Source organism: Sminthopsis crassicaudata, chromosome 4 (genome assembly GCF_048593235.1).
Source record: "Sminthopsis crassicaudata isolate SCR6 chromosome 4, ASM4859323v1, whole genome shotgun sequence".
Taxonomy (NCBI): Eukaryota; Metazoa; Chordata; class Mammalia; order Dasyuromorphia; family Dasyuridae; genus Sminthopsis; species Sminthopsis crassicaudata.
In genome coordinates, this window is record NC_133620.1 from 123,301,274 (window position 1) to 123,316,629 (window position 15,356).

The following is a 15,356-nucleotide window of genomic DNA, read 5'->3' on the forward strand; positions in this document are numbered from 1 at the left end:
CTGAGCAAGCCCTCTGAAGCTATTGAAAGTTCCATGCTTTTCTACTTAGATGGACACTCAGGGATCGAGATAAGTAAAAGAGGGGAAGAAATATTTAAGACTTACAAGGAGACAGTCTCTAAAGGAAATTTTTAGTTCAGTATCAATATGTATATCTATTAAAATGACTTTCATAATTTGAGAGTGAAATTTTTAGCCAAAACTCCAGTGATGTAGACACAAAAGAATTCTTACAAATATAATAAGATTATACTATGAATTAGTATCTTCCAGAAGAACCCAGTTTGGTCTTAATATATGGTCATATAGACCTCCTGTTTCTAAAATTAGCATGAAAATAAAGGAGAAAAGAAAAGGGGAAAAGGAGAGGAGAGGTAAGGGAAGAGAAAGAAAATAGGAAAGAGACATGGAGGACAAAGGGATTAAAAGGATGGGAGATGGAAGCTATTATTTGGAATCCTGTTTCTTTTATCTAATATATTTATTAGCTATCATTGCCATTTTTGTGTCATCTGCAAATTGATAGGTAGATCATCTATGACTTTATCCAAGTCACATATTAAAATGCTAAGCTACACTGGGTCAAGCACAGATCTTTAGGACACTATACTGCAGACTTCTCTCCAAAACAATATAGAACCATTAATGAGTATTCCAAATCTACCTATTGTACTATTGATTATTATATATTTCTCTAGAATAAGAATTTGTCATATACTTTGCTGAAAGTACATGATTGACTAAACCTTATCTAATGCATCCTCCTCTTTTACTGTCTAAGTAATACTATTTAAATTAAAAAACTCACTAATAGTTTTATTCTGGATCTACTTGCTTTTTGACCAAATTACACTGATCCTTTGCTTTTGTTACTAGATACTAAAAGTTTCTGAAATTCTAGGTAGAGGGAAAATGTAAGGATGCTTGTCCAGTCAAAAGTAAGACAAATTCTAGCTAATCTAATGTGTATTAGAATGGAAAAGATAATGTTGCCAGTTAAGGGTTAGTGAAACATCTTAAACTTTACACTAGGTACATTTCAGAAGGAAAGATGTTTAAATGAGCTCTACTAAAGAAAACTTGATTTTTTTTTCAGTTCAATAAAAAAGGGCTAGAATCCTTTAAACTTTATAGGCAGCAGTATCTGAAAAGAAATGACAGATTGAGACAGAAAGCACTGTTTCTATGCTCATTTGGAAGTGACTGATGTGCTGTGTTAAATTAGAAAAACTGAAATGAGTAAACCAAGTAATAGGAAATAAATCTTTAATTACTAAAATGTGCTTTAAGATGATTAGAGACAAATTTTCTGTATTAAAGTATTTAAAAAAGAAAACAAATATATTTGCAAAATTGATTTCCTATGATGAGTATTTGTACAATTAAAGCTAAATTGTGAACTATTATAATATCTAGTTATTTTGAAAATTTTGTGCATTGAATTATTCTGAATGTGTGTATGTATTGTCAGAGTATTTGTCAAATACATCTAAATTGAAAGTTTTAAACAAAAAACCTCATTAACCTAGATTTTTTAATCTAATGTGTTCTTTTACCATCTCCTTACCTATTTAAAAAAAATCTCTTTTTTATCTTGAATATAAACTCCATATTACATACAGTTGTTCTAATATTTCTAGTGAAAATATGTTTTTCCTTGATAGAGAAAACCAGAGCAAATAAATAATTTCTTATCCCTATTTTTTTTAAGTCATATATTATCATGATTCCCCAGAAGGAAGTATCTAGAAAGAAATCCTTGAAATCATGAAGTCAAATTCCCTCATTTTATATGAAGAGATGAGGGAAGTCTCTTTAGATCCTATATATAGAAAGTAGTAGAGTTGTAATTTGAACCCATGTTTTCTAGTTCCAGATTTAGTATATTTCCTATTAAAAATGGGTACCACCACCCACTTTTAGCCCTTAGATTAGCACTTGGAATCTCTGGGAACTGACCTTTGGTGGGGTTAATATGATGATTTGGGACATTTCCCAAATAAAAAACATTTTGATTCAATTCAATTCGATCTAATACATACTTATTAATTATCTACCAAATATCAGGCAATGGGTATACAAATAAAAAAATCAAATAGTCACAGCACACTAGGAACTTAGATTCTACATACTACTAGGCCTTTTCTTGTTATTTCCCTAGAGAAATTTCATTTTATGCCCTAAAGCGAGCTTATGCTCTTATTTCTATGCTGTAGCAGGTTCTATCCAAGATAGAAAGAACAGTTTTCCAGTGCCTGAAAATTAAAGCACTTTGTCTGTTCAACCAGTGACAAATCAGATTAATCATAGAACATTTCCTTGAAAGAAACAAGAAATATTAGCTAGAGTTGGGGAGCAGGATGGAATAAATTATAAATTTTAGCACCAAAGGTTTTTTTTATTTGTTTGTCATAATATTATTTGAAATTTCATATGACCACAAATTTAAATGATGTCATATTTGGAGATTTGAAAGCTGTCTTTTATGTCCTTTTGTATTTCAAAATACATGTCTTTGAGGTAAATATAGAGCCACCTGCCAAGGTATTTTTATTTCAAAGCACTAACTTTTTCTTTAAAAAAGAAAAGTATTTGTTGAAGTATAGGGAGAGAGTTCTCTCTTGGATAATCTTCCCAGCCTCCTGTTCCTTTCACTATTACAGCTGCTGGCCCAGCAGGTTTCCATATTTTAGGATTTCAATAACCAGCATGCCAAGTTGGCTCTCTGGCATATTTGGCTCCCAATCTTATCTCAAAATGAGAAAGGGAATTGAAATACTGGACTGAGCACTAAAAACATAAGAACAAAGTACTGTTGAACGCCTCTCCTTTACTAGTTCTAAAATGTAGGCAATTTATAAGCTAAAGAAAAGTATAGGCACTTTTTGAGGAATAATAGTTATAGTTAACATTTACATGGTACTTTAAAGCTTACAAAGTGCTTTACAAAAAAAAAATCTTTTATTTTCACAACATGTTTGGAAGATAGGTGCTATTATTATCACCATTGTAAAAGTGAGAAAACTTATAGGCAGAAGTTAAGTGACCTGCTCAGAGTCACAGAACTAGCAAATGTCCAAAGATGGATGTGAACTTAAATCTTCTTGATCTTCAGATTCAGTGATCTAACCACTTTACCACCTAGCTGTTTACTTTGAAGATAAAACAAGAGATTTCCCAAAGACTATATTCACAATTAAAATGAAATAAAATTTTATTAGAGTTACATAGATAATTGGAAAGTCAGAGCATATCTTCATCTGTAATCTATTCATTCATCCATCCATCCATTGATTTTTAAAAATTTATTTGTTTGAAGAAAAGATAGCAGGATTGTTGATAAAGATGATGTGTTTAAGATAAAATTCTGCTGTTTACTACTTGTATGACGGTCACTTAATCTTATTGCATTGACTCTCCTTGGTTAAAGTAGGGATAATAATAACTGTATTAGAATCAAAGAAATTGAGAAGGAAGACACCTCAGAGATCATCTAACTCATTCCAAACATAAGCAAAAATCACTCTACAAAATGCATAGATCATCTGGTCTCTACTTGAAAAACTCTATTGATAGCTGGAGGATTTAGTTATTATTTCTTGAGACATTTCACTTTTCTATAGCTCTAATTCTAAGGAAAGTTTTCCTTTTATCAAGTATTTTCAATGTTTGTATGTTCCTGCTTCTGGCTTTAAAATCTAAGATGATCTAGTCATGGGGTTTTATTTCACAGACTCCCTTTGGCAATCTGGTGAATCCTATGAAACCCTTCTCAGAATAATGCTTTTAAATTCACAAAATAAAATACATATGGCTACACAGCGAAATAAATTCTATTGAAATACAATTGTCCAAAGAAATGTTTTTGGAGGCAGAGTTACATGACTTGCTGAAAGCCATAAAACCTATTAAGATCTGAGTTTGGATTTGAAGTCAGGTCATCAAAACTCCACTATTGGTGCTCTATCCAATTATTAGCCCCAACAAAAGCATTTTTTAAAGTTCATAGTCCCCAACATGAAAAGCCTCAGCTTCTAGTCCAACTCTTTCAATTTCCATATGAGGAAACTGAAACCCAGAGAAGGAAGTCTAGAATCATGTGTATTAAAATAAAAGAGCTAGGACTGAAACATAAGTCTACTGAATACAAATTAAATATTCTTTGCACAGCAACAAAATTGCCTCTCCCTGAGATAGTACATATAATGTGTAAACTGTAAATCACTGAACAATTCACAAAGTTATCATCTTTATTACCTTATTTTATTGGTACATTCATTTGGATAATTTAACAAAAGCCCACTTCCCTGTGTAGACCAAACCTGAAGTTGTGTGTAGAAAAGAATCTATCAATGGGAAATTCCATTTCCCATCAATTGCAATTTTTCTTTCCTATTCAAACCATTTGAAGATACAATATAATCTGTGACAATGTTTCTAATAGGTTCTTTATTAAGGTAGCTCCTTCAAAGCTAGGTGATGGAGGTGGGGAGAAGATGGAGAATCAGGGTTTTTTTCCTGGTGGAAAGTACTGTTTTCCCAGAACTCTGCACATTCTGATTTTGTGGAAGAAATTGTTGTTCTTTCCATTTATATTGGTGTTATTGTGAATATAGATTTTGTTTTGTTTTGGTTTTTTGGTTTCTACTGCCTGGGGATGGGCTTAGGCCCTGATACCTTGCCATAAGATATTTGCAGCCAGAGATTCCTATTTTATACCTGTGTTCCTGTGAGTCAGCCTGTCAAAGACTAGCGTCTGATCCACGCTAGACTTTAAGGACCAAGAGGAGTGGTCCACTTGCTAGACTTTAAGATGGCTACACACTTAAACTTCTTTTTGGGGGATGATGAGTTTTAACTCTCCTTATTCTACTTGATTGAAATGTGTTCTTTCTCTTAGCCCCTTCAAAGATGAGAATCAGAAAAATTCTGGATAGTGTATCTGCAGGTATTATCCATAGGACCTAGAGTTTGGGAATGCTCAGAAAAAGCTATTATACCAGCAAGAAGCAGCTTGGACTTCCCCCATCTTCTCCTTTGTTAAGAGTCCAAAAGATAGGGCTACCTTAGCTCCAATAAGCCAATGATTTTGTTCACCAATAATTTCCAGCCCATTCACTTGTTCTTTAATGTTTTAATTTTTCTTTAATTAAGAACATATTGAAATGAAGCATATATCAACATCCATGTTGACAAAAGCATCTGAATCAAACGATTCAGATTGCATTTTCTTTAGAACCTACATAAAGTCAAAATAGTGCAACATTAGAAAGAAATGAAGGCACATCCTAAATATACTTTCTAGAATATTATCCATCTAAATTGTGAACTGATCACTCAATTAACCAATCAAAAAGCAGTTATTAAATACATATCATATGATGGACATACTGCAAGGTCCTAAGAACAAAAAGACATAAAATAAAATGGTTCTTAATATCAAGATGTTTATAATTAAGTGATGTAGACAACATGTATATTAACTTAGCAACAGCAATAATACACTTAAGGTTTGCAAAATACTTTACAAATATTATCTTGCATGACCCTCATAACTACTTTGGGTAGCAAGTACTATTATTATTCCTATTTCATAAATAAGGAAATTGAGGCAGACAGATTAAATGTCTTTCCCAAGTTCACTCTAGTAAGTATCTGATGCTGGATTTAAACTCAGGACTTTCTGATTTGAGGTTTAACACTTTATCCACCATATCAGCCAGAATTTTATAATATATGTAGAATAAATATCAAATAAATACAAGATAGTTAGGGAGATGGGGAATACTTGGGGATCTCAAAAAAAAGCTTTCTGTAGAAATGAGGCTTGATCTCAATCTTGAAGAAAGTATTCTTATAGACTGAGCAGAAAAAGCCAGTACAAAAGCAGTACAAAAGAGATCTTGTGTGTAAGGAATGTAGAAAAAAACAATTTTGGGGGACATTAGCATGTAGGGAGGGGATAATATGTTAAAAAAACATATTATTCACCTAGAAGCTGTCTATCATACATAACTTCAGAGTAGCTATTTCTACCAGACTAGGGTCAAAGACTAAATTTTGTGCAAAGGGGCTAGGACAGAAGTAAATATGAGAAACAAGAAAGTAAAGGAACCTTTATAATATATGGATTTTCAAAATAAATAAGGTAAATAGGAAGAGAATAAGAGAACACCTAGTTTTTCTTGATGAATTTTAGTCAATAGGGACATAGTAATTCCTTCTTAGGGCATTGATAGTATGATGCCCAATTCAATCTCAGTAATCTTTGAATGACACAAAAAAAGGTCCCACATGTTCAGGAAATGGCAAAGTGTATTGATTTTTTATTTTTAATGAAGAGGCTAAATCTAAACATTATAGAACTTCATTTTGATTCTTGGGGAAATTCTAGGGAAAAAATGAAGCAGAGATGACAAAGAGGCAGAATTGTTTATCAAGAATTGATCATACCAACATAACTATATTTTCTTTTTAGATAAGATTAGTTGACTGGTTTATCAGGGGAATGTGGTAATATGATTTACTATGTTAGTAAAACATATGGCAAATTGTTATTATTATGAGGGCTAAATTGTGAGGGCTAAATGACAGAATTTAATTAGATGAACTGGTTAAATGGCCAAGCCATTAACATTTAGATGTCTATTTAAAAGATGTTCAATGGAGTGTGCTTTGGGGATTTCTGACTGGCTCTGTCCTGTTAACAGTTCTATTAATGATTTGGATAATTGTAAAGATGAAACCTTATCAAATTTGTAAAAACTACAATGCTAACAGGGATAGCTAATAAACTGAATTATAGAATTAGGACTAAGAAAGATGTTGACAAGCTAGGACAGTGTAGTGAATTACATAAAATGAAATTTAATAGGGATAAAGATAAAATCTTATAATTGAACTAAAAAAAAACCACCTCAACCTGATTTCTCAAGCTCAAGAAAGGGATGGTGTAGCTGTATATCCATTGATCTGAATAAGATTTGTGAGTTATAAAGACAGCTTGGAATAGTAGATGAGGCTTTGGATTTGGAATCATATTAAAATCTACTCATGGATATCCAAGTAATATTGGGCAAGTGACTTGACCTCTTAGGGCCTCAGTTTCCTAATCTATAAAATGAGGAACTTGGACTTGATAATCTCTAAAATCCATTTCATTTTATAAATTTAGGGGATCTTAAAGGAGATTATAAACCGAGGGAATGGTAAACTCAAAATGATATAGAAGCTTAAAAAAAAACCCTAAACTATTGTCATTTTGGCCTAAATTAAGAGGACTATTGCGTCTATCTCTAGGGATATTATAGTCTTTGATGTTCTCTCATCTGGAGAGTAGCTATTGTGAAATAATTAGGATAGTAAGGAGTCGAGTTCATGTCATATAAGAATTAGTTGAAGGAAGTGGGGACAATGAGTCTAGAGAAAAAAAGACACACATTATGATAATACAGTGAATAGCACCTAAAGAGCTATTATCACATGAAAGAGGGATTCAATTTGTTCTGCTTAGTCCTTAGGCAGAACTGACAGCAATGGTAAAAAGTTGCAGGGACATATTCAGGCTTGACTTAAGGGAAGTTCTTAAACAATAACTTAATGAATAACAAAAAAAATTACCCTTTATTAAGGGCTTACTAGGTCCCAAGAACTATACTAAGTCCTTAGAGAACAAATATATAAAAATTGCTGCTCTCAAAGAGAGACTTCCACTGGGCAAAAAAACCAAAACCAAAACCAAAACAAAAAAACCCCACAGATAAAGTAAGTGTTAAACAGGAAAGAGTACTTTGAACTTGCTGGCTACCAGCATAATGAGTGTTGCCATAAGGGTGATGATACATTTCATCGGGAAATAAAATGTTGATATACTTATGGTAAATGGATCCAGAACTGGAAGTGGTAAGGAGAGAAGGAAGAAGGAAGGATATGCCTAATTAACTGAGGTATTTGATGGAGAAGTAGTGAGAGAAGAGATAGTAAAGTATAGTTGAATGATTCCTGAATTAGATTTTAGGAAGACAGCCACCAGTCTAAAGAGGTTGTAGAAGCTGGCTGCGCCGTCCCAAAGAGGAACCTACCATATAAATTAAGGGAGTTCTCATCACTAGAAGTCTTCAAGCATGGTGGAGAGGAGGGTTTTGTTTAGGTACAATTTACACTTATAGCTCAGAGATTCTGTGGAGCTTTGTTATTAAATGTTTTACTGACTGCTAAAAAATCATTATAGGAAGAATTGAACAATAATAGATCTTAGCTAACACAGACAACAAGCACAGACACTATTGAACCTAAATTCTTCCTATTACAAGAGTTCAGAAAGAAAAAAAAAATATATTTTTGGAAACCCCAGAGTGATCCACTATATATTTTTACAAGAACCATCATCTCTTCTCTAGGCAAATAAACAACTTGTAACATGAGAAGTATTGCCCAGTTCATGATAAGGGAAAGAGAAAGAGGGGTAAGAAAGATAAATATTCTTCAGGGAGGTAAAGAGGACTTGATTTGAAATTGAAATGAATTTGAAATTAGTGGATCTTTAAACCCTGGATCTGCTATTAAACAGCTACAGTCTTTGCATCTCCTATTTCTTTTTAATGATACCCTATGTCTGGCTTTTCCAATTCTTTGAAGATATACACAAAAGAAGAAGCCACAATTGCCCCAGAAAATAAGGGCTCAGAGTAACTAAATGTTATTGTATATATGGATACACACATATTTCAAGGAATCCATAAACGAGGTAGAACATGCCTTATCATTCTATAATCTCAGAGGTCCTTTATTTTTCAAGGGAAGAACAAAGTTCAGAGATGGATTGACTAGACTTGATTTTAGACGTGTCAGAATAAAGTATTCTAAAAATGTACTCCCATGCCTAAAGATAATGTTAGCCTGTGGTCAATCCCACAAATATGATTCAACTCAACATAATTATGATTTAAGGAGATTAATGGTATGGATGTTGAAATTTTGGAATCAGACCTGGTAGTGATATTGCAAGATCAAAGGATATACATGGTTTTATGTCCATGGTTTGGACATAGTTCCAAATTTTTCTCCATAATGGTTGAATCAGTACACAACTTTACCAAGTGTTTTAATTTTCTCACATTCCCTCCAACATTTATAATTTTCTTTTTTTGTTTTATTAGCTAATCTGATAGGTGTGCAGGGGTAGCTCAGAATTGTTTTGATTTGCATTTCTCTCATCAATAATGATTTAGAACTTTTTAATGTTATATATGAAAACTGTAGATAGTTTTGATTATTTTGAAAACTATCTATTTATATGCTTTGACCAGTTATCAATTGAGGAATGGCATTTATTTCAATAAAACTAACTCAATTTATTATATTTGAGAAATGAGATCTTTATCAGAGAAACTTGCTGTAAATTTTTTTTTTCATAATTAAGATTGCCAACTATGTATTTTCCTCCATTCTATTTCTCTCCTGCTCATCCTATTCTCTCTCTTTCTTTTCACCCTGTCCATTCTCAAAAGTGTTTTGCTTTTGACTTTTGCCTCCTTCAATCTGTCCTCCCTTCTATCAAAGTTCCCCTCCCTCCTTCTCCTCTTCCCCTTCTATTTTCTGGTATGGTATATTTTCCCCTCTTTGTCAATTCCAATGAGAATAAGATTCACATGCTCCTTTTTATCCCCATCTTCATCTTCACTATAAAATCTCCATCAGCGTTCTTTTTTGCCAAATAACTCATCCTATTCAATCTCTCCTTTTCCTTTCTCCCAGTGCTTTCTTCTTTCTCATCTATTAATTACCTTTTTTAGATAATCATCCCATTATATTAACTCACACCTATGTTTTCTATCTCTGTATACTTCTAACTACATTAATAATGATAAAGTTTTAAAAGGTTATACATATTATTTTCACATGTAGGAATGTAAAAAAATTTAACCTTAATAATTTCCTTTTGATTTCTCTTTCCTGCTTACCTTTTTTATGCTTCTTTTAAGTCATATTTAAAAATCAAATTTTCTATTCTATTCTGATTTTTTCATCAGGAATGCTTGAAAGTCCTCTATCTCATTGAATATTTATTTTTCCCCCTGAAGGAATATACTCAATTTTGCTGGGTATGTGATTCTTAATTGCAATCAGATCTCTTTTGTCATTTGGAATATTGTATTTTTATCCTTATTGTGGCTCTGTACTATTTAAATGATTTCTTTTTGACTGCTTGAAATATTTTTCTTTGACTTTGGAATTATAGAATATTTCTGGGATTTTCATTTTGGGATATCTTTCAGGGGGTGATTGATAGACTCTTTCAATTTTTGTTCTACTTTCTGTTCTAGAACATCAGGGTAGTTTTCCTTGGTAATTTCTTGAAAGATGATATCTAAGTTCTTTTTTTAATTATGTCTCTCATGTAGTCCACTATTTCTTAACTTATCTATCTGGGGATCTATTTTCCAGGTCAGTTGGTTTTTGAATGAAGTATTTCAGTATTTCACATTTTCTATGTTTTCATTCTTTTTGCTTTATTGTTTCTTGATATCTCATCGAGTCATCAGCTTTCACTTGCTCAATTCTAATTTTTAAGGATTTTCTTCAATGAACTTTTGTGCATCTTTTTCCAATTGGCCAGTTCTGTTTTTCAAGGCATTCTTCTCTTCATTGAAGTTTTGTGCCTCTTTTACCATTTGGCCTATTCTCTTTTTTAAGGTGGTATTTTCTTCAGTATTTTTTTTTTGTGTGTGTGTGTGAGTGGTTTTTTTTTTTTTTTAACCATACTGTTGATTTTTCCATGATTGTCTTGAATTACTTCTTTTGCCTTCCTAATTTTTCCTCTCCTCTTTTAGTTCATTTTAAAAATCTTTTTTGAGCTCTTCCATGACCTAATGACAATGCATATTTTCTTTTGAGACTTTGGGTGGGAGGGTCATGACTTTGTTGCCTTCTGAGTTTGTGTTTTGATCTTCCCTGTCTTTATATAATTTTCTATAGTCAAGATTTTTCTACTGTTTATTCATTTTCAGCCTTTTTGGGCATTGTCCCAAGCTTCAAGTTTTTTTTTTCTATATATGTGTTCAGAGGTAATTCTGGAGACCTGTAACTTTTTGGTTTTTCCAAGATGGTATGATTTAGGGAGAGATGTGTTTACCACTCTCCTGCTTTGTGCATTGGTCTGTTCCACTATGGAATTGTAACCAGGATCCTTGTTCTTCTATGGCTATAAGCCATAGAAGTGTGGTAATAATTTACTTTGTCGTGGGACTGAGATCCAGGAGAGCTACCCAGATCTAGGTATAAGCAATGCAACAGAATCCTGCCCCTGGTGCCATAAAAGGGACTACTATATTTTTCTTCTGACCAATTGTCTGAACCCCTTACCATCTATGGACTGAGAGGTTTGGAATTTGCATTGCTGCCACTGATTTAGTCTCCTTTAAGTCTACTCCTGGTTTGGTGGAATCAGGTCTCCACCGTGACCTCTATTGTACTGCACTCCATTCGGGTGCAACAGACCTTTCCTTCCAACCCCCCTACTTGTTTTGGGCTGAAAAATTGTTTCACATTGTCCACTTGTGGGTTCTGCTGCTCTAGAATTCATTTTGAGACATTATTTAAAGGTACCTGAAGAGGTCTAAGGATAGTTTAGGGAAGTCCTTGTCTATTCTCTGCTATCTTGGCTCTGCCTCTCCCTAGATATGTTTGTACAGTACAGTAGCATTACACAAAGAATCCTAACAATCCTATGAAAGAAGAAACCCTAGCAGTTGATGATAGTGTCAGCAGATGGCAGTAAATCAGCAGAGAAACAGACCAACAACAATGAGCAGCTTCAGAGATAGAAAGAAATAACAGCTACAAACTGAATAAATCTAAAGTAAGTTACAGTTGGCTGTTGCAAAATGGAGCATTAAGGATTTTTCCAGCTAAGACAATATCCCAGGATATTCTACTTTAAATAAAAATTTTACATTTTATTTATCACTCTTAATTTTGGGGTAGCTGTATGATCCTGATCAAATCACTTAATCCTATTTCTTCATGTGTAAAATGAACTGGAGAAGGAAATGGCAAACCACTCTAGTATCTAGTGTGCCTTGTGGAAAATAGGTAGAAGACTGTGATGAGCATCTTTCTTGAATAAAGGTACTGGAGCTTATGGCTCTTTTCCCCATCCAGAGTGTTCAATAAATGGAGCAGAGTTTACTTATTAGATGTACATACCATGTACATTCAGTTTTGTACAATCCGGAGATTTCCAAATGATGAGTTTTCCTATGGAAATAAGGCATGATTGAGAAGTCCAAAGAAGTCTAAAAGCAATGGAAATGGAGGGAAATGGGAAGCAGCATAAAGAAGTCATTTCTAGCAAAGTTGTAAACCAATGGAATGGTCCGACTTATGAGATCATCACTACTGAAAGTATTGTGATGATGAATACTAGATGACTTCTTATAAGGGATATGTAGAAAATATTCCTAAATAGGATAAATTGTTTGACTATATGACTTCTCAGGTCTCTCTCTATTCTATGTTTTTATAGTTATGGCTATTAAAATCTTGTTCTAACTAGTATTTGCATTTATAGCATAAAAAGGTGATTAGTGTTTAATCAATGTTTACATGATTTTATTTTTTTCATTTTTTGTTTTTCATATATATATTTTAAAAGGCCATTTAAAGACCAGCTCATGAATTTAATCACATTTCTCTCTATAATTTCATCTAATTTCAGCTGAGTGGAGATGAGTATTACCTTGCATACTACATCAGGATGTTTCTTTGTGAGAGGTAATTCATCAGTATAAGACATGCTGAACTTTTTTTTTTTTTTAATCTTATTCTTTTTGTTTTTATCTTTTAAAAAAAAAACCTGACTCTTTTGTTTTAATCATACTCTTCATGTTCCATGTTGCTCCTAGCCTCAGACTAGTATATTCTTTTTATCAAGATGTCTCAATTTAAACTTTGTATAAAACTTCTGATTCATATACTAGAAATTGCTTATCAGCTACTGTTTAGGATTTTTTAGAGCATGATATACTTATAACCCCTTCCTTTCCCTACAGGCTGATTGACACCTTCCTTATAGCCCCCTACCCCTATTCATTTTTTCAAGCCATTTGGAAATGTGATTTCATCAATGTAGTAAAATTCTGGTATAGGAATTCCTTTTGCTAATGAAGATTAGCAGTTCTCTTTAAATTTAAAGTCTTAAAAAGTTGCTTAGGTCACTGAGAAGTTACATGATTTATCTATGGTCACACAGCCAGGATATGCCAGAAGAAAGACATAAATTTAGGCTTTCCCCAAATCTATATTCCCTATGATTCCCTTCCTATTAACAATCTATTAATCCAGGGATCTAAGAGAAATGTGAATATGACAAAAAATTGCACTTCTCATCCAGAATTATAAATTTAGAACTTTAAGGGACTTTTTCACTTTATGGACTAGAAAATTATTATCTAGTTATCCAAGTGGTAGAGCTAGTACTCGAACCTTGATTTCCTAAATCTAACCCAGCCTGGATCACTGCCTTGTCATGGTAGAAAAGCTTGTGTATGAAATGCTAAGCTATGACATTCAGAGTAAGTTAAGATGAACAGGTAGGTCATCGTGGAGTTGATGAGGCACTGGTAAATGACAAATCACTCAGTATCTTAGCTAAGAACACCTCACAAACATCACACATGCTATGGTTCATGGGTCATGAAGAATTAGACACCACCGACTGACTTAACAACAACTTCAGAATCCAAATGTAGTCCCTTTTTTCAAGACAGCATGCTGTAATGGCAGAGCTGAATTCTCTCTTTGGCAAAAAGCTCAGAGAGAGGCATCTAGAAAGGAAAAAAATGTATTCATTGATATCTTACTATCTGATATTTTTCAAGTGCTTTACAATTATGATTTCATTTTATCTTTACATCAACCTGAAGGTAAATGCTATGATTATTCCCATTTTACAATTGAGGAAACTGAGGTAAATATAAATTAAATTATTTGCCAAGGCGCATAATTATTAAGTATTTAAGAGTGGATTTGAATTCAAGTCATCTGGACTTCAGGGCCAGCACTCTGTGCACTCAACACCCAAGTGTCAAGAGATAGTAGAAGAAACATTGGATGTAAGAGTTAAGAGAAAACTGGATTCAAACACCAGTCCTAAACTCCCAACCTGTGTGAACAAGAGCACATCATTTAATCTCTTTGTGTCTCAGAGAGATAATTTTGTTATATATCTTGTTAATATGGGCTTGATAATAACTATAATATGTGTTAAAATTTCCCTTTTTCACAGGAGAGTAGGACAATTGTCTTTTTGTCAAAGGGATCTTTTGTTAACAAGAATCTTTTAAAAGGGGATTTTTTAAAACAATCTTCACAGGATTAATGTGAGAAAAGCACTTTATAAACTTTAAGTTGATTAAAAATGTGAGCTACCATTATTGGGACAATAATATTGCAGTCTAGCAACAACTAATCTGAACCAGAGAAGAACTTCTTATACTCCATGAAGCATCCTCATAGCAAGCAACTAATTCAATAGCCTTCTAATTGGCCTTCTGACTATTCTGTGAGCAAGACATTATTTAGCTCTGAGCATTTCCCCTGACTGTCCTTCAACCTTGGAATACTTTTTCTTCTTCTCTCCAATTATTAAACTCTTTGGTTTTCTTTAAGTTCCAATTAAAATTATATCTTCTACATGAAGCCTTCCTTAATTCATCTTCATTCCTATGTTTTTACTCTAGTTATTATTTTTTATCCTGTATGTAGCTTGCCTCGTATAGATATTTTTCATATTGTTTCTCTTATTATATTGTAAGTTATACAGGGAAAAGAGGGACTTTTTGCCTTTTTTTTTTTTGTACTCCCAGTGCTTAGCACAGAGCCTGGCATGTAAGTAGGCACTTAATAAATAAGTGAATGAGTGTTCTCTCTGCTGTGCACGTCTCTGGACTCCAATCTATCCTCCACTCAACTTCCAAAGTAATTTTCCTAAAGCACAAGTCTGAGACTATTCAATAAATTTTAATGACTCCTTACCTCCAAGATGAAATATAACATTCTGTGTTTAACTTTAAATCTCTTCAAAACTTGACATTTTTTTTACCTTTCTGTTTTCTTACACTTTATTCTTATCCATGTATTTTACTGTCTAGCAACAATGATTTGTTGTTCCTCATGCCTGGCGCTCCATCCTCTGTCTTCAGGCCTCTTCACTGGTGGTCTCCTAGATCTCCCTCGTGAGGAGGGAATGCTCTCCTTCCTCACATTCATTTCTTGGCTTTTTTCATGCCTCAGCTAAAATCTCACCACCTTTTAGAGATTTTTTCCTATCCTATTCTTCCCATTACTAATCACTT

General features: G+C 33.2%; 1 protein-coding gene across 18 annotated transcripts in view; it reads left to right on the top strand.

Moving 5' to 3' along the window:
- The window catches only part of LOC141565771 (protein unc-93 homolog A-like), a 234,147-nt gene that overhangs the window by 169,660 nt on the left and 49,131 nt on the right, over positions 1-15,356 (top strand). For 12 of the 18 annotated variants that reach the window (XM_074309320.1, XM_074309329.1, XM_074309316.1 and 9 more), the window contains one exon: positions 12,719-12,774. The exons of the other annotated variants lie outside the window; for them this stretch is intronic. The gene's annotated coding sequence lies outside the window, so the exon portion shown is untranslated. The remainder of the gene's footprint in view (positions 1-12,718; positions 12,775-15,356) is intronic. 18 annotated transcript variants of the gene reach the window in all.